This window comes from Oncorhynchus mykiss, chromosome 8 (assembly GCF_057628025.1).
Source record: "Oncorhynchus mykiss isolate SJ-2025 chromosome 8, ASM5762802v1, whole genome shotgun sequence".
In the NCBI taxonomy this organism is placed as follows: Eukaryota; Metazoa; Chordata; class Actinopteri; order Salmoniformes; family Salmonidae; genus Oncorhynchus; species Oncorhynchus mykiss.
This window is the reverse complement of record NC_143029.1, coordinates 38,929,397-38,949,153: the sequence shown is the minus strand read 5'-3', so window position 1 is coordinate 38,949,153 and position 19,757 is coordinate 38,929,397. Positions and strand designations below refer to the sequence as shown.

General features: G+C 42.7%; 1 long non-coding RNA gene across 1 annotated transcript; it reads left to right on the top strand.

Moving 5' to 3' along the window:
* Nucleotides 1-16,713: 16,713 nt before the first annotated feature.
* LOC149981646 (uncharacterized) lies at nucleotides 16,714-17,114 on the top strand. The gene is made up of 2 exons (XR_016482738.1): nucleotides 16,714-16,843; nucleotides 16,946-17,114. It is a non-coding gene; the product is annotated as an uncharacterized LOC149981646 (long non-coding RNA).
* The last annotated feature ends 2,643 nt before the right edge of the window (nucleotides 17,115-19,757 follow it).

The following is a 19,757-nucleotide window of genomic DNA, read 5'->3' as shown; positions in this document are numbered from 1 at the left end:
GAATATTTTTCTCAAGGAATTCCGTGAAATTAGAACCACTTCCATCTTTCATGAACACAAACATATGCGTCATTTGTTATTCAATTGAAGGGTTTGTATTGTAGGCCGATGCTCTACACAACCGTAGTGTATTTCTTGTAACATGCTGCATTCAGTTTGTAGCAATGAACGAAACTAGAATGTTGCAACGTAATCCGGCACCATTATCAGTGTGTTAGATCGCAAAATCATGTCTGATAGTAAGGCTACTATTATTGTAACACCTTTATGTCATATAAGAAGCAGTTTAATATATTGTATTACTGTTTATTTCTCGTTTTTTGTCAAATGATAAAGCGTATATGGCTACCTCCTACTGGCCAATGTAATGTATTGTCTTGATTAACTACGATATAATAATGTTGTAATAACAATGAGTTATGTTCACAAAAAAATGTGTAGAGTGTACTTATTGTTGAAATACGCTACGTGCATTTGACTATTACTATTTTACTCCTGAGCTTCATTCATGCCACATCTGTGTTTAGAATAAAGTTATTTTATTTTTTCGTCAGTGATTAAATTACAGGGCAATGTCCTCTTTTGGACACAAGGGGTCATTAGAACTCCTTTATGAGTAGGCCTGCAATACATGCACATTCAATTACATAATTTTCAGGCCAAGGGCACAACATCATTTACATTACAAGAATTAAAGCAGTATTATATATCTCAGACAGTAAAGACTTTATGATAGGTTTCCATATATCTATGTAATTACACAGTAATAAAATAACTGTAAACATTGTATTAACTAGTAGCTTTGTAAATACATGGCATTATGTAAAACATATTGCAAGACCTGATACAGATACTGCTGCCAGTGTAGTCAACATTTAATATCAAATGTTGACTAATTTCATGCATGTTTTAGCATGTAGACTAATGGTGACATGTCAGCTGCCTATAGCCTATGTGGCCCATCATGAGTTGACATTTGGCCTGTTGTTCTTTTCCCTACAAATAAGCTCTCCTTCCGAACCTGACCGATAAACCAGCTGGTCTTACATTCCATCTTCTTTTTGGAGTCCTCCTCTTTGGTCGGCTTACTTTACCTGTGCTGTTCCCTGAAAAAAGCAAGAGGGCCCTGTGGAGCACAAATTTGTACAATGATCCGGTCAACAGCCTACAATGGAAGATCAACATCTCTGCATCACTAAAGCCACTGGGGTCCAGGCAGAGACTGTTTTTCAGATTTCCATTTCCATTTTAGATTTCCAAGTGTTGGCTTGTGCCCTTTAATATCAAATAGATACAGTTGAAGTCGGAAGTTTACATACACTTAGGTTGGAATCATTAAAACTAGTTTTTTAACCACTCCACAAATATCTTGTTGACAAACTATCGTTTTGGCAAGTCGGTTAGGACTACTAACCGTGCATGACACAAGTAATGCATGACACAAGTAATTTTCCCAACAATTGTTTACAAACACATTATTTCACTTACAGTGAATTATATTACAATTCCAGTGGGTCAGAAGTTTGCATACAGTAAGTTGACTGTGCCTTTAAACAGCTTGGAAAATGGTTGTAAATGATGTCATGGCTTTAGAAGCTTCTGATAGGCTAATTGACATCATTTGAGTCAATTGGAGGTGTACCTGTTGATGTATTTCAAGGTCTACCTTCATACTCAGTGCCTCTTTGCTTGACGACATGGGAAAATCTAAAGAAATCAGCATAGACCTCAGGAAAGAAGTGTAGACTTCCACAAGTCTGATTCATCCTTGATAGCAATTTCCAAATGCCTGAAGGTACCACGTTCATCTGTACAAACAATAGCACGCAAGTATAATCACCATGGGACCAAGCAGCCGTCATACCGCTCAGGAAGGAGAGACGTTCTGTCCCCTAGAGTTGAACGTACTTTGGTGCGAACAGACCAGTTTGGCCATCGTTATGTTTGGAGGAAAAGGGGGAGGCTTGCAAGCCGAAGAACACCATCCAAACCGTGAAGCACGTGGTGGCAGCATATAAAGTTGTAATCCTAACTGACCTAAAACAGGGAATTTTTAATAAGCTTAAATGTCAGTAATTGTGCATAACTGAGTTTAAATGTATTTGTCTAAGTAGCGCACCCTTCCTAAGAACAATGTCCAATTGTTGACACAAAAACATTTGGTAAAAATGAGGTATGTGTGTGATGGTTTTTGCTAAGGCAAACAAACTATGAAGGGAAATAAGTGGATACATTTTGTTATTATATATTTTATTTAATTAAATATTGTTTTTAGAAAAGGGGCATTTCCCCCCAACTATGGGGTAACAGTTATAATCTATTTTCTTTAGATTTTTTGATGTTGTAATGAACTCCTAAAAGCTGAAGTCTAGGTGTCTTATTTTACTTAAATAACTCAAATATTGAAACAAAATGGTATTGCACATCTCGCTATTAATATCCTCACTATGATGATGTTTTGATGTAAGGTCCCTCTTTTAATTTTCGTGCCAAATCATCACACAGTATATATAAAATATCTGTGTAACTCAATGACGTTGGACATGATTTGGAAGATGCTATTTTAGGTACCATTGCTTGCATTGGTTTGTTGGGGGCCCAGTTGCTCCGTTGGAGGAGGGGTCAGTTGCCCCCAACACACTCACCTTACATTTTAATGCTTTATCAAAAACTGAGGATGATTTATCTTTAGGCTCCCTTAATGAGATATACATACAGTAGGGAGAACATGTATTTGATACACTGCCGATTTAGCAGGTTTTCCTACTTACAAAGCATGTAGAGGTCTGTAATTTTTATCAACTGTGAGAGACGGAATCTAAAACAAAAATCCAGAAAATCATATTGTATGATTTTAAAGTAATTAATTTGCATTTTATTGCATGACATAAGTATTTGATCACCTACCAACCAATAAGAATTCCGTCTCTCACAGACCTGTTAGTTTTTCTTTAAGAAGCCCTCCGAAACACACAGCCAGGGCAACTAAGGAGTGGCTCCGTAAGAAGCATCTCAAGGTCCTGGAGTGGCTTAGCCAGTCTCCAGACCTGAACCCAATAGAAAATCTTTGGAGGGAGCTGAAAGTCTGTATTGCCCAGCAATATCCCCGAAACCTGAAGGATCTCGAGAAGGTCTGTATGGAGGAGTGGGCCAAAATCCCTGCTGCAGTGTGTGCAAACCTGGTCAAGAACTACAGGAAACATATTACCTCTGTAATTGCAAACAAAGGTTTCTGTACCAAATATTAAGTTCTGCTTTTCAGATGTATGAAATACTTATGTCATGCAATAAAATGCTAATTCACTACTTAAAAATCATACAATGTGATTTTCTGGATTTTTGTTTTAGATTCCGATTCTCACAGTTGAAGTGTACCTATGATAAAAATTACAGACCTCTGCATGTAAGTAGGAAAATCTGCAAAATCGCCAGTGTATCAAATACTTGTTCTCCCCACTGTATATACCGTGACTTGCAAAAGTATTCACCCCCTTGGCATTTAAAATTATTATTTTTTGCCTTACAACCTGGAATTAAGATGGATTTTTGGGGGGTTTGTATCATTTGATTTACACAACATGCCTACCGTTTGAAGATGCAAAATAAGACAAAAAAGACAAACAAGAAATAAGACAAAAAAAATGAAACCTTGAGCGTGCAAAACTATTCACCTCCCAAAGGAAATACTTTGTAGAGCCACCTTTTGCAGCAATTACAGCTGACAGTCTCTTGGGGTATGTCTCTATAAACATGGCACATCTAGCCACTGGCATTTTTGCCCATTCTTCAAGGCAAAACTGCTCCAGCTCCTTCAAGTTGGATTGGTTCCGCTAGTGTATAGCAATATTTAAGTCATATCACAGATTCTCAATTGGATTGAGGTCTGGACTTTGACTAGGCCATTCCAAGACATTTAAAGGTTTCCCCGTGAAACCAATCGAGTGTTGCTTCAGCAGTATGCTCAGGGTCATTGTCCTCCTGGAAGGTGAACCTCCGTCCCAGTCTCAAATCGCTGGAAGACTGAAACAGGTTTCCCTCAAGAATGTCCCTGTATTTAGTGCCATCATTCCTTCAATTCTAACCAGTTTCCCAGTCCCTGCCAATGAAAAATATCCCCACAGCATGATGCTGCCACCACCATGCTTCACTGTGGGGATGGTGTTCAGAGGTGTTGGGTTTGCGCCAGACATAATGTTTTCCTTGATGAACAAAAAGCAACATTTTAGTCTCATCTGACCAGAGTACCTTCTTCCATTATGTTTGGGGAGTCTCCCACATGCCTTTTGGCGAACACCAAACACATTTGTTATTTTTTTCTTTAAGCAATGGCTTTTTTCTGGTCACTCTTCCATAAAGCCCAGCTCTGTCGAATGTACGGATTAAAGTGGTCCTATGGACAGATGCTCCAATCTCTGCTGTGCAGCTTTGCAGCTCTTTCAGGGTGATTGTTGGTCTCCGTGTTGCCTCTCTGATTAACGCCCTCCTTGCCTGGTCCGTGAGCTTTGGTGGGCGGCCCTCTCTTGGCAGGTTTGTTGTGGTGCCATATTCTTTCCGTTTTTTAATAATGGATTTAATGGTGCTTAGTGGGATGTTCAAAGTTTCAGATATTTTTTTATAACTCAACCCTGATCTTTACTTCTCCACAACTTTGTCCCTGACCTGTTTGGAAAGCTCCTTGGTCTTCATGGTGCCACTTGCTTGGTGGTGCCCCTTGCTTAGTGGTGTTGCAGACTCTGGGGCCTTTCAGAACAGGTACTGAGATCATGTGACACTTAAATAAATTCCATCTAACTAATTGTGTGACTTCTGAAGGTAATTGGTGGCACCAGATCTTATTTAGGGGCTTCATAGCAAAGGGGTTGAATACATATGCACGCACCACTTTTTGAAATAAGTTATTTTTTCATTTCACTTAACCAATTTGAACTATTTTGTGTATGTTACATGAAATCCAAATAAAATCCATTTAAATTACAGGTTGTAAAGCAACAAAATAGGAAAAACGCCAAGGGGGATGAATACTTTTGCAAGGCACTTGTTAGGGAAGATTCAGAATTTGTTTGTAACATATGTAAGATGTTTTTATATTCATCAAATGGGTGTAAGTACTTGTCATCAGAATAGTATTTTTGTATAATGCTGTGGCGAGGTTGCAGTTATCTGTTCTATGTCAAAACTAAGTTGCATGGGCTACAGAGAGGGTAGAGGTCAAAGTGTCATCATGTGTAAACATATCTTTTACTCCCTACCTTTTTCTAGTGGGGAAAGGAGGGTGGCAGTGTCTGGAATCATTCTCATGCTCCCTTTTATCTTAACCTATAGCCTCACTCTCCTCTCCGTGAGTTTGTATTTAGAGTTGGTTGTATCTAAATGACAATTTGATATATGCCTGTTGATATGGAGGATTGGTTTATGGTTCTGGGGTTTGGGAAAGGAGACAAAGCTGAACGATGAATTATGTCTATGCTGTCTGACTATGTGTGATCTTTGCTATAAAGGATCCCTTTTTGCCATTGTGTGGGGACTCTCAACTTTTCATTGGAGATACTGAACTGTTGAAAGTCAAAATGCTATAGAGCTGATATAATTAAAGATGGACTTTTATAACTAACTCTGACTTGTGTGTGTGGTTTGCTCCCATGATTTGGTAAATAGAAGAAATTTCCACGACACACTTTACGTCCATCTTAGCTCGCTCATTGATGTCTTAATCGAAATTACGGATTGCCGCTCATCGTTCCCTTATGCCATATCTTGTACATCTCAATTGTCAGTAGAAACCATTTTTTTAAGCAAGTCAGCTATATCAGCTGTGTCTTTTTAAATGCAGTAAATGAGGCTGAATTAACTGTTTTGCTGCCAGACAAGGCTCCGCTGATAACCAGGTGTACAGTAGCCTTGGTAAGGATTCACTCCATGGTGTTGAAAAGAAAGCTCTGCTCTCGGGACTAGCTAACATTAGCCAGCTAGCTAGCTAATGTTATGATATGAGTATGAAATTGTAATTCGTGTTGTTTAATGTTTTAGGGACTCCTGAGAAAACCAGCAAACCAGGCTGTTGTCTTGTGAAACAGTGGATGTGAAGAATCTTGTGTTCGCCTACCTTGCTTATATTTGCCATGCAATGCAACTGAAGTAACGTAGCCAGCTAACAATTGATTTGCTTATTGTGTAGTGTAGGATAAAAATAACTGTATGCCTATGGATGTGAAGCTAGATACAGTATGTAGCCGATCTGTGTATGGACCCTAAAACGTTTGGTATGAATATTAGTTCAGAGCCAATGCTGCCCTACCGAGCAAAAAGGCAGAACACTCATAGCGTGGAACTAAGAAAAATGGCTTTTATTTACCTTGGTTTCACAGTAACTTTATGCAGTTACTGCTTACATGACCCCCATTTTTTCCTGAACACAATACAATAGAGGCAGGATACTTGTCCACATGATTAAGCATGTATTTCATGTATCAACAATTACATTAACTCATTTTAGACAAAATGAGCCGTTACTGCCTTTTTGCTTGGTAGAGCAGCATGAACCTCAGCTATAATAGTTGTTGTATCGACTTCAAGTCTGAATGGCATAAATGAAGCCTATGGATTTAGTAGAATATTATAACTTTATTGTGCCAAGGATGGAAGTCCTATATACAGTTGAAAATGGAAGTTTACATACACCTTAGCCATATACATATACACTCAGTCTTTCACAATTCCTGACATTTAATCCTAGTAAAAATTCCCTGTTGTAGGTCAGTTAGGATCACCACTTTATTTTAAGAATGTAAACGGTCAGAGTAACAGTAGGGAGAATGATTTATTTAAACTTTTATTTATTTCATCACATTCCCAGTGGGTCAGAAGTTTACATACACTTTATTTGTATTTGGTAGCGTTGCCTTTAAATTGTTTAACTTGGGTCAAACGTTTAGGGGTAGCCTTTCACAAGCTTCCCACAATAAGTTGGGTGAATTTTGGCCCATTCCTCCTGAAAGAGCTGGTGTAACTGACTCAGGTTTGAAGGCCTCCTTGCTCGCACATCACATGCTTTTTCAGTTCAGACCAAAAATTTGCTATAGAATTGAGGTCAGGGCTTTATGATGGCCACTCCAATACCTTGACTCTGTTGTCCTTCAGCCATTTTGCCACAACTTTGGAAGTATGCTTAGGGTCATTGTCCATTTGGAAGACCCGTTTGTGACCAAGCTTTAAGTTCCTGACTGATGTCTTGAGATGTTGCTTCAATATATCCACCTAATTTTCCATCTATTTTGTGAAGTGCACCAGTCCCTCCTTCAGCAAAGCACCCCCACAACATGATGCTGCCACCCCGTGCTTCACGGTTGGGATGGTGTTCTTCAGCTTGCCTCCCCCTTTTTCCTCCAACATGGTCATTATGGTCAAACAGGTGTATTTTTGTTTCATCAGACCAGAGGATTTTTCTCCAAAAAGTACCATCGTTGTCCCCATGTTCAATTGCAAACTGTAGTCAGGCTTTTTTATGGTGGTTTTGGAGCAGTTGCTACTTCCTTGCTGAGCGGCCTTTCAGGATATGTCGATATAGGACTTGTTTTACTGTGGATATAGATACTTTTGTACCTGTTTCCTCCAGCATCTTCACAGGGTCCTTTGATGTTGTTCTGGGATTGATTTGCACTTCTCACACCAAAGTACGTTCATCTCTAGGAGACGGAACACATCTCCTTCCTGAGCAGTATGATGGCTGCCTGGTCCCATGGTGTTTAAACTTGTGTGCTACTGTTTGTACAGATGAACGTGATACCTTCAGGCATTTGGAATTGCTCCCAAGGATGAACCAGACTCGTGGAGGTCTACAATTTTTTTCTGAGGTCTTGGCTGATTTCTTTTGATTTTCCCATGATGTCAAGCAAAGAGGCAATGCGTTTGAAGGTAGGCCTTGAACTACATCCACAGGTACACCTCCAATTGACTCAAATGATGTCAAGTAGCCTATCAGAAGCTTCTAAAGCCATGACATATTTTTTCGGGAATTGCCCAAGCTGTTTAAAGGCACAGTCAACTTAGTGTATGTAAACTTCTGACCCACTGGAATTGTGATACAGTGAATTATAAGTGAAATAATCTGTCTGTAAACAATTGTTGGAAAATTTACTTGTGTCATGCACAAAGTAGAAATTTGTGAAGTGGTTGAAAAACTAGTTTTAATGACTCCAACCTAAGTGTATGTAATTTTCCGACTTCAACTGTACATGTACTGTATTTATTACCACGCATGAGATCCCCAAATTGTAGCCTGTACATAGAATATATTCACTGATCATATACTCTTTCTTGGCAAATAAAAGAGCGGTTTAAGTATGAATCTCTTTGAGACATTCTTCTTCATTCATATCCACTACCAGGTGTATCAAACTCCATTCTTTGGATGATGCTGCGTCTGCATGTATGTATTACAATTATACACTTCAACAGTGTTTACCTCTCCTGCTCCTGGGACATCAATGACTACACATTATAACTATGCAATAGACTAGAAACATGATTTAAGTAAAGGCTGATTTGTAATTCATATATACAGAAAAAAAACAGTACAATACACTTCCTATGCGTATCTAACTCCCTTCATCTGCATTAATCTGAGGACACAGGATAGGTGTACTATTCCAATGAGATACTTAATTTCAACCAGTGGAGAATGTGAAATGCTTTATTGAAAGTTCATTATCCAGGTGTTTTAAATACATAATACATGCATTATAAATATTATAATTGTAATATTATATCATAAATACAAGATCAATCTGTACTTCAATGCACATATGGTGTTCATTATAAAAAAAGAGGAACAAAGAGGTGTAGAAGACAGAAAATGAAAGAGGTAAAACAGAGGAGGAGGGAAGACAGCATATGTATATGGCTGCAGGGGCAGTATTGAGTAGCTTGGATGAAAAGGTGCCCATTGTAAACGGCCAGCTCCTCAGTCTCAGTTGCTAATATATGCATATTATTATTAGTATTGGATAGAAAACTCTAAAGTTTCCAAACTGTCAAAATATTGTCTGTGAGTATAACAGAACTGAAGTGGCTTCTATTTTGAAAACTCCATCTTCCATAGCCTCCGTTTGCTGGATTTAAAAGGATATGAACCAGATTCCTTTTCCTATCGCTTCCTCAAGGTGTCAACAGTTTTCAGACATAGTTTCAGGCTTTTATTTTGAAAAATGAGCCAGAACGATAACATCACGTCAAGTGGTCACATGAGTTTTGCTTGCGCAACAGAGTTTGGATAGATATTGCTTTTCCCTCTCCTACTGTGAAAGACATTTGCGGTTGATATATTATCGATTATATATATATATATTTTAAACCTGAGGATTGATTATAGAAAACGTTTGACATGTTTCTGTGGACATTATGGAAACTATTTGAAATTTTCATCTGCGTTGTCGTGACCGCTCTTTCCTGTGGATTTCTGAACACAACGCGACAAACAAACTGAGGTATTTTGCATGTAAAAATAATCTTTATGGAACAAAAGGAACATTTGTTGTGTAACTGGGAGTCTCGTGAGTGAAAACATCCGAAGATCATCAAAGGTAAACAATTAATTTGATTGCTTTTCTGTTTTTCGTGACCAAGCTTCTTGATGCTAAGTGTACTTAATGTTTTGTCGTTTGATCGATGAATTTACACAAACGCTTGGATTGCTTTCGCTGTAAAGCATAATTTCAAAATCTGACAAGACAGGTGGATTAACAAAAGGCTAAACTGTGTTTTCCTACATTGCACTTGTGATTTCATGAATATAAATATTTGTAGTAATATTTATTGAATGTAGCGCTATGCTATTCAGCGGTTGTTGATGCCACTTATCCCGATAGGGGGATTGCAGCCATAACAAGTTAACCAGTTGCGATGAGCAAACCCGTATCTGGGAGCGTAATCATAGCCTCAAACGCATTAGCATAACGCAACGGACATAAATACCCCTAGAAACTTTTCCTATTCATGAAAATCGCAAATGAAATTAAATAAATATATTCAAACACAAGCTTAGCCTTTTGTTAACAACACTGTCATCTCAGATTTTCAAAATATGCGTTACAGCCAACGCTAGACAAGCATTTGTGTAAGTTTATCATGGCATAATGCTATGCTAGGCTCTGCTGGCAGCAGGCAACATTTTCACAAAAATAAGAAAAGCAACCAAATTAAATAATTTACCTTTGAAGAACTTCGGATGCTTTCACTCAGGAGACTCCCAGTTAGATAGCAAATGTTCCTTTTTTCCAAAATATTATTTTTGTAGGCGAAAAAGCTCCAGTTTCTTCACCAGGCTTGGCTGAGAAATCGACCGAAAAATGCTACAACTATAACGGCAAACTTTTTTCAAAATTAGCTACATAATATCGACAGAAACACGGCAAACGTTGTTTAGGATCCATCCTCAAGGTGTTTTTAACAAATATATTCGACAATATATCCGTCGAGGCAGTTGGTTTCTCATAAGAAGCGATTGGAAAAATGGCTACCTCAGTATTTTACGCAAGATTTTCTGCGGGAGACATCATGTGACCACTTGCTAAATGTGGTCCCTTACGGCTATTCTTCAACAGAAATGCGTAGAAAGACGTCACAATGCTGTAGACACCTTGGGGAATATGTAGAAAATGTATGCTCATTCATGGCTCATTCACAGCCATATAAGGAGTCATTGGCATGAGGCGGTTTCAAAAAATGCGGCACTTCCTGATTGGATTTTTAACATTTAACAACGTTGCACTCACAGACAATATCTTTGCAGTTTTGGAAACGTCCAAGTGTTTTCTATCCAAAGCTGTCAATTATATGCATAGCCGAGCATCTTTTCGTGACAAAATATCTTGTTTAAAACGGGAACGTTTTTCATCCAAAAATTAAAATATCGCCCCCTAGTCGTAAAAGGTTAGTAATACTTCCTATTGACCCGACCAAGTGACCTCTCACCACGCTGTGCCCTCTGTGTTAGCCAGTTCAGATGTGGGAGGGGTTCATCAACACAGCTGATATAACTGTGTGTGTGTTGTCTCACCTGGTGTCTATACTAAGTGGCTACAAAGTCCTTTTTTCTGAAAAACAGACACATGAGGACAAATAATAGAAGATAATGTCATATGTAGACTTTTACATTACCAGATCACAAATGATGACATAAACACCACTTGAAGCTTGATGATGACTTGATCATTTGAATCCGTGATGTAGTGCTAAGGCAACGGCTCGTGAGGTGTCAGGTTCACCTCTGTATTTAAAGGGTGATTATTCCAACTCTCTGTGAAATATTGCAGATCTGCCCGCAGACAAGGTAGGAACGCATATCCCACACAGAAGAGGTGGATAGAATTTGACAGGTCAGTGCAGCCTTCTTCCTCCAAACTGTGCAGCAAGTTATAGTACTGACATGTCACAGCACTCAAAACATTTCTCCATAAGCATTCCACTCTAACAGAGAGAAAGAAAAGGTTTTGTGGGGGAAGGAGCCTAATCTCTGTGGTCCTATGGTCTTCCTCCATGAATAGTGAACACTGAAGTGGGTCCGAGGATATAGAAATGCAAGTTGTGTGTGCCTCTGTGAGTGGTTACTGACTGTATGTGACGCAGACACTTGTCGGAGTGTACCTGAAACATTTAAATATAGAGCGCCATGTGTCTAACCACTTGGTTATTGCGAGGCTAACCCCCAAGGAAATCATGATAGCAACAGGGGTTTGATAGTCCAGTGAAAATGGCTAAGTGTTTGCATGGTGTAAATCTGAAAATTAGCAGCTGATTGTCAGAGTCGTGTGTATAGGTGGCAGGGAAGTCAGACGCAGGAGAGTCAAATGGAGTGTAAATGGAGTCGTGACAGTACCCCCCCCCCCCCCCCCCCCGACTGCTGCTGGAGCCACGCGTCGACACCGGCCTCGGGAACGACCCGGAGGGTGAGGTGCAGGGCGATCCGGATGGAGACGGTGGAATTCTTTTAACATGGAAGGATCTAACACGTCCTCCACCGGAACCCAGCCTCTCTCCTCCGGCCCGTATCCCTCCCAGTCCACGAGGTACTGAAGGCCCCTCGCCCGACGTCTCGAATCCAAAATGGATCGAACAGAGTACGCCGGGACCCCCTCGATGTCTAGAGGAGGCGGAGGATCATCACGTACTTCAGCCTCCTGGAGCGGTCCAGCCACCACCGGCCTGAGGAGAGACACATGGAACGAGGGGTTAATACAGTAATTAGTGGGCAGTTGTAATCTATAACATACCTCGTTCACTCTCCTCAGGACTTTAAACGGCCCCACAAACCGCGGACCCAGCTTCCGGCAGAGCAGGCGGAGGGGCAGGTTTCGGGTCGAGAGCCAGACCCTGTCCCCTGGTGCGAACACCGGGGCCTCACTGCGGCAACGGTCTGCGGCAATTTTCTGGCGCCTTATGGCGTGCTGAAGGTGGATGTGGGCTGCCTTCCAGGTTTCCTCAGCGTGCCGAAACCAATTGTCCACCGCAGGAGCCTCGGTCTGACTCTGATGACAAGGAGCCAGAACCGGCTGATACCCTAATACACATTGAAAAGGAGTAAGGTTAGTGGAGGGGTGACGTAGCGAGTTCTGGGCCATCTCTGCCCAGGGCACGAACTTTGCCCACTCCCCCTGCCGGTCCTGGGAATAAGACCGCAGAAACCTACCCACATCCTGGTTAACTCTCTCCACCTGCACATTACTCTCGGGGTGAAAACCTGAGGTAAGACTAACCCCGATCAGACACTATATCCTCAGGCACCCCATAGTGCCGGGAAACGTGTGTAAACAGGGCCTCTGCAGTTTGTAAGGCCGTAGGGAGACCGGGTAAAGGGAGGAGACGACAGGACTCCTCCCTTTTCGAAAACCGATCCACAATGACCAGGATCATGGTGTAACCCTGTGAAGGTGGAAGATCAGTCAAAAAATCTACCGACAGGTGCGACCACTGCCGTTGAGGAACGGGTAAAGGTTGTAGCTTACCTCTGGGCAGGTGTCTAGGAGCCTTGCACTGGGCACACACCGAGCAGGAGGAAACATAAATCCTATACGTCCTTAGCTAAAGTGGGCCACCAGTACCTCCCATCAAGACAGTGCATCGTCCGACCTATCCCAGGATGACCAGAGGAGGGTGATGTGTGAGCCCAATAGATCAATCGGTCGCGGACAGCAGACGGAACGTACAGACGACCAGCTGGACACTCAGGAGGAGAGGGCTCTGCACGTGACGCCCGCTCAATAGCCGAGTCTAGCTCCCACACTACTGGCGCCACCAAACATGAAGCTGGGAGTATGGGAGTGGGATCCATGGACCGCTCCTCTGTGTCATACAGCCGAGACAATGCGTCTGCCTTAACGTTCTGGGAGCCTGGTCTGTAAGAAAGAGTAAACACAAAACGAGTGAAAAACATGGCCCACCTTGCCTTGCGAGGATTCAGTCTCTTCGCCTGCCGAATGTACTCCAGATTGCGGTGGTCAGTCCAGATGAGAAAAGGGTGTTTAGCCCCCTCAAGCCAATGCCTCCACGCCTTCAAGGCTTTTACGACAGCTAACAGCTCTCGGGCCCCCACATCATAGTTTCGCTCCGCCGGGCTGAGCTTCTATGAAACGAAAGCACAGGGGCGAAGCTTCAGTGGCGTACCCGAACGCTGAGAGAGCACTGCTCCTATCCCAGCTTCGGATGCGTCCACCTCCACTATGAATGGCAAAGAGGGATCTCGATGAGCCAACACAGGCACCGAGGTTAACAAAGTCTTTACAGAAGGCGAGAGACCAATCAGCAAATTCGGAGGGAATGCGCACGGTGGAAAGTCCTAGACTTTCCACCGTAGTAGCACCAACGGAAACCCCTAAACACCTACCTGAGCACTCTCGCGACCTCCCCATGAGAGCCCTCTGTGGCCAAGAAACAGTGGGGTTATAACAAGCTATCCAGGGTAGAACTAGCACCACATAATACGTAGGAGAATCAATAAGGAAAAGACTAATCTTCTTCTTGTGACCCTCCCGTGTTATCATACACAAAGGTGCGGTGACCTCCCTGATAAACCCTGACCCTAATGGTCGACTATCTAAGGCATGAAGAGGGAAAGGCATATCCACAGAAACAATAGGTATCCCTAAACTATGAGCAACATTTGTATTAATGAAAATCCAAGCCACGCCTGAATCTACTAGCGCCTTATACTGGGAATGCAGGGAAAAACATTAGTGCAACAGAGGGCTCTGGATGAAAATGGTGCCTACTCACCTGGGGTGATGCCAGAGTGCCCTGCCTGCCTTCTCTATTCCCAGAGGAACCAACCCGGCACTGACCAGCAGTGTGCTCTCTGCGACCATAGATGGTGCTCGAGCGGGAACCCCCATCCGGTCTCCCTGCGCACCATCCCTCCCAATTCCATAGAATCGGGAGAGAGGGTGCAGAAGGATGGAACAACCAGACCCAGATCTAGTCATCCACGAGTAGCCAGCATGTTGTCCAGCGTGATGGACATATCTAACAGCTGGTCGAAGGTGAGGGTGGTGTCTCTACAGGCCAGCTCCCGACGGACGTCCTCGCGTAGACTACAATGGTAATGATCGATCAGGGCCCTGTCGCTCCATCCAGCGCTGGCAGCCAAGGTCCTAAACTCCAAAGCAAACTCCTGTGCACTCCTCGTCTCCTGCCTCAGATGATAGAGGCGCTCACCTGCCGCTTTGCCTTCGGGTGGGTGGTCGAATACTAATGGTCCAACGCCGCATCCTCCTCTCTACACACAGTGCTGGCATACTCCAGGGCTTTCCCGGTGAGGCATGAAACGAGGGCGCAACTCTTCTCACAGTCCGATGGTACTGGGGAAACCGTGGCCAGATACAAGTTCAGTTTAAGAAGAAAACCCTGGCAGCCGGCAGTATCTCCGTTGTATCTCGTGGGTAGGGATAAATGGATCTTATTAGGTTCAGGAGGGGGAAAAGCGTTCAAAGGAGATCCCGGTTTTGGTGGTGGAGGCGCTGGAGAAACTCCCTGTCTCTCCCAGCGGGCCATATTCTGGACAATGCGATCCATGGCGGCGCTCAGACAGTCGATCTCCTCCGCTTGTTCCCGGACGTGTTCCTCCATCTGCATGAGCTAAGTGTCTTCTCCTGCTGACTTCATATTTTTGGTCAGAGATTCTGTCAGAGTCATGTGTATAGGTGGCAGGGAAGTCAGGCGCAGGAGAGTCAAACGGAGTGTAAATGGAGTCTTTTAATATAAGTCCACTTAACATGCTCCAAACACTAAATAGAGAGACTCTGTCCATAGGACAACAATCAGTCGTATATTGCACAACTCTGGCCTTTATGGAAGAGCGGCAAGAAGAAAGCCATTTCTTAAAGATATCCATAAAAAGTGTCGTTTAAAGTTTGCCACAAGCCACCTGGGAGACACACCAAACATGTGGAAGAAGGTGCTCTGAGCCAAATACAGGACCATTCTGGAAGAAAACCTGATGGAGTCTGCAAAAGTCCTGAGACTGGGACGGAGATTTGTCTTCCAACAAGACAATGATCCAAAACATAAAGCAAAATCTACAATGGAATGGTTCAAAAATAAACATATCCAGGTGTTAGAATGGCCAAGTCAAAGTCCAGACCTGAATCCAATCGAGAATCTGTGGAAAGAACTGAAAACTGCTGTTCACAAATGCTCTCCATCCAACCTCACTGAGCTCGAGCTGTTTTGCAAGGAGGAATGGGAAAAAATTTCAGTCTCTCGATGTGCAAAACTGATAGAGACATACACCAAGCGACTTACAGCTGTAATCGCAGCAAAAGGTGGCGCTACAAAGTATTAACTTAAGGGGGCTGAATAATTTTGCACGTCCAATTTTTCAGTTTTTGATTTGTTAAAAAGGTTTGAAATAGCCAATAAATGTCGTTCCACTTCATGATTGTGTCCCACTTGTTGTTGATTCTTCACAAAAAAATACAGTTTTATATCTTTATGTTTGAAGCCTGAAATGTGGCAAAAGGTCGCAAAGTTCAAGGGGGCCGAATACTTTCGCAAGGCACTGTACTTCTCTGTTATATCACATACATTATCAAGCATTTCACACATATTATCCAGATACTGACTGTTAGCACAAGGTGGTCTATAGCAGCTTCCCACAAGAATGGGCTTTAGGTGAGGCATATGAACCTGTAGCCATAATGCTGTTGAAGTAATTAACATGAGATCGTCTCTAAGCTTTACAGGAATGTGGTTCTGAATATAGACCGCAACACCGCCTCCTTTGGCATTTCTGTCTTTTCGGTAGATGTTATAACCATGTATTATACATTATATATCATCAAAGGTATTATCTAAATGAGTTTCGGAGATCGTCAGAAGAGGAGTGTCATCTGTTACAAGCAAGTTATTGACTTCATGGACCTTGTTTCTTAGGCTAAATATGTTAATATGGGCTATTTTTAGCACTTTTCTGTGTTGCTTGATTGTTTTTAATGCTTTACTGGGAAGCTTTTCAGAGGTAGACTTACTCATATTATTTACATTGGAGCTGATAGTGCAGGATGAGCTGCATAAAGTGGTCTTCCTACTATTGCACACCGCCTCAGTGCTGACAGTGTAACTGTCACGAATCCCGTTTCCTGAGTCTGTTTTTTGCCTGTGTTCTGTCCTGGAGTGTTTTTTCCGGCGTCCTGGAACGCACCCTGTCTGGTTGCCAGGCAATGTAGCCAGTTGGGAGTTCTGATTACCCGCACCTGTATCCCATCAGCTATCTGCACACCTGGTCCTGATCATCATCTCTCCTCTTCATAAGCCCGGACCTGACATCCATTCCCTGCCGGATCGTTAGCCATGAACAGTATGTTGTGCCATAGTATCAGCCTCAAGTTGGATAGAATTTGTTTTGTTGTTTTTTACGTATTGCTTGCCTTAAACTTACCTCCGTTTGTTCTGTCTTCAGTTACTCACCCGGATCATTTACCCCATTCCCGCCTGGTCGTCGGAGGATTCCGCTTCCCCATTGGATCCACCTATTTACTCCCATCAACTCACCACCGCTGCCCGCTACGCCACCTGGATATATCTACCCATTCACATTCACTTGTAAATAAATACTCACCTTCTTCCTACTCTCCTTGTCCTGGTCTGCTTCTGGGTTCGATTTTGAAGAAACGTGACAGTAACTCTGGTTTACAGGCTCATGATTACTGCTTACAATAGCTGTAGGATAAACATGTGTATTCGGTGCAATTACGGGTGCATAAATTAATATACTTACATTGTGTTTGCTAATGCCCCTAAGATCATGTACATTTGATGCAGCATTATGTTGACTCATTGCACAATGGTAGGGATTAACTGAGCTGGTCTTGGATAATTTACCAGTCATTGTTTCAACGCAGCCTTAAAATGTAAGTCCAGGAGCCAAGATAATTTGGATGGACTCTGTCAGTCCTGTAGAGTATGTTCTTTTTCCAGAAGGTGTGAAAGTTATCATTGAAAGTGACTCCAGCAGTGCTACAGTAGTCTTTTAGCCAGATGTGTCTTGCCAGTAGTCTGCTGAATCCTTCAAACCCGCGGCCCAACGATGCTACTGGACCTAACATTATTGTCTGTTTTTTGGTGTTTTTTAATGCTAAAATCAGTTGTTTAAAATCCATTTTCAAATGTTCTGAGCTAGCCCTCCTGATGTTGTTTGACCCCACATGGACTCTGACAGTGTCAGCTCCTGGCATCTGTGGTGGAACAGTCAGAAGCAGCCCTGTAATATCCTGTCCTCATGCTCCTGGGTAGTACAGGGATTTTGCCTTGGGGACCGAGATGTTTCTCAACATAGAGCTGCCTATGATGACAGCTGGTGATGTTGAATGGGCCGGTCTCTAAGGCAGCCTCACGGTCTGGTGAGGCTGGGAGCTCTCAGGATCTGAACCCGAGGTAGAAGCCACAGGAGAAGGAGACAGAACCGAGGACGAAGACGCAGGTACTTCCGGTTCCGATCTGGATTGGGAAGCCACCACGGACAAAGGCTCCGGAACCTCTGGATCCAGGGCACCAATGCTGTTTCTGGTCTGTGTCAGTTCCGGGTTCAACATCTCCATGGAGACCCCTGTTGTCAGAGAATGCCTTCTTAGACTTCCACGGCGAGTGATGTGCCTTTATGGCTGGTTGGTTGGGTCTGAATCAGCTACGTTCTCCAGGGAAGGGGGAGACCCCTTCAGGGATGGATCCCTGCCAATCGTCGGCTTTGGAGATCCGACACGGCAGTGAAACTAAAAATACAATTAGGTGGGCATGGGTTCCCCAGTAGCTTATGTAGGTTTTCTACTTGCTTGCTAAGAGTAGCAAATTTGCTCCTGTAGTCCTCTGCAAGCAAGCAGTTGCTACACTGAAAGTCAATGCGGTCCACATTGTCCCGGAACAAAGTAAAGTAAACACAGTTCCTGCAACGTTGGAAACATTCAATAGCGGCCTCCCTTTGAAACTGACGAGCCACCAAGGCTAGCTGGGCTTTCGCTTCTCTCCCCCTATACGGAATCTGGCAGGAAAGATAGCAGCACTCACAGCAATTTAGCCCAACAGAGCCGCATAATTCAAAATAAAATAAAAGTCTAGAAAAACACTGTCAGCTTTTAAACCGAGGTCTTTAGTTCAGGTTTCAGCTTTCGACAGGTTTCAGTTTTGGCAACAACAAACATACTTCGCGCTCCTTTGGCCTACTTACTCCTGAGTCCTGCCCTGGGCCTGGCTCTAGCCTCGATATCCGTGGTATCTCAGAGTTGGTTCTTGGAGAAGTCCACAGCTTTCTATGAACTGTGGAAACATTGCACTAGAGGAGGAAGAAGATCTGTAATTGTAAGAGCCTGTGTAATACTTTAGCGTAAATCAGCCTAATCCAGTGTTTCCCAAACCTGGTCCTCGGAAGCCCAAGGGGTGCACATTTAGTTTTTTGTCCTAACACTACACAGCTGATTCAAATGATCAAAGCTGGATGAATAGTTGATTATTTGAGGGCAAAAAAACGAAATGTGCACCCCATGGTCTAATCCCATCAATATCAAATCATACCTGACTTTCTCTCTATCTTTCTTTATCTAACCTCCCTTCCCTGTCTTACAATTATTATCTCATCTCTGTTTCGCTCTTTCCCTCTCTATATCTCTCTCTTTTTTATTTATCTCTGCATTCACATGATGAGAATGTGTGTGTTTTTGCCTGTGGACACATAGTGGTAGTGAACGTCTTTTAAGGGCATGTCAGGTGTGTTTGTAGTTACAGCTAACCCACAGTACTACTACTACAATGTTTGTGTGTGGCCTCCTTCATGCCCAGTTAGTAACTGTCACTGACCTGGAGAGATGTGTAGGCAATACGCTCCCAGCTTAGAGTTTCACGACACAGTCAGGAGGAGAGAAATGTGGAAGGGGTCATATCCCTCCCTGTCTTTTTCCTGCCTCACTTTCTCTTTCACTCCTCTCTCTCTTTGTTACTTGACTCTCAGGTATGTGTGGAACTCTCCCTCCCCTCTGAAGCTCCTCAGGCAGTCCTCTTTTGAGAAGAATCGGAGTGATGCCCACTGTCAAGGTTGCTACACTGTTTTTATTTATACTGGAGATGGATTCAAATCAAATCAAAGTTTATTTGTCAAATGTAAGGTACAACCTTACAGTGAAATGCTTACTTACAGGCTCTAACCAACAGTGCAAAAAAAGGTATTAGGTGAACAATAGGTAAGTAAATGAATAAAAACAACAGAAAGACAGTGAAAAACAGTA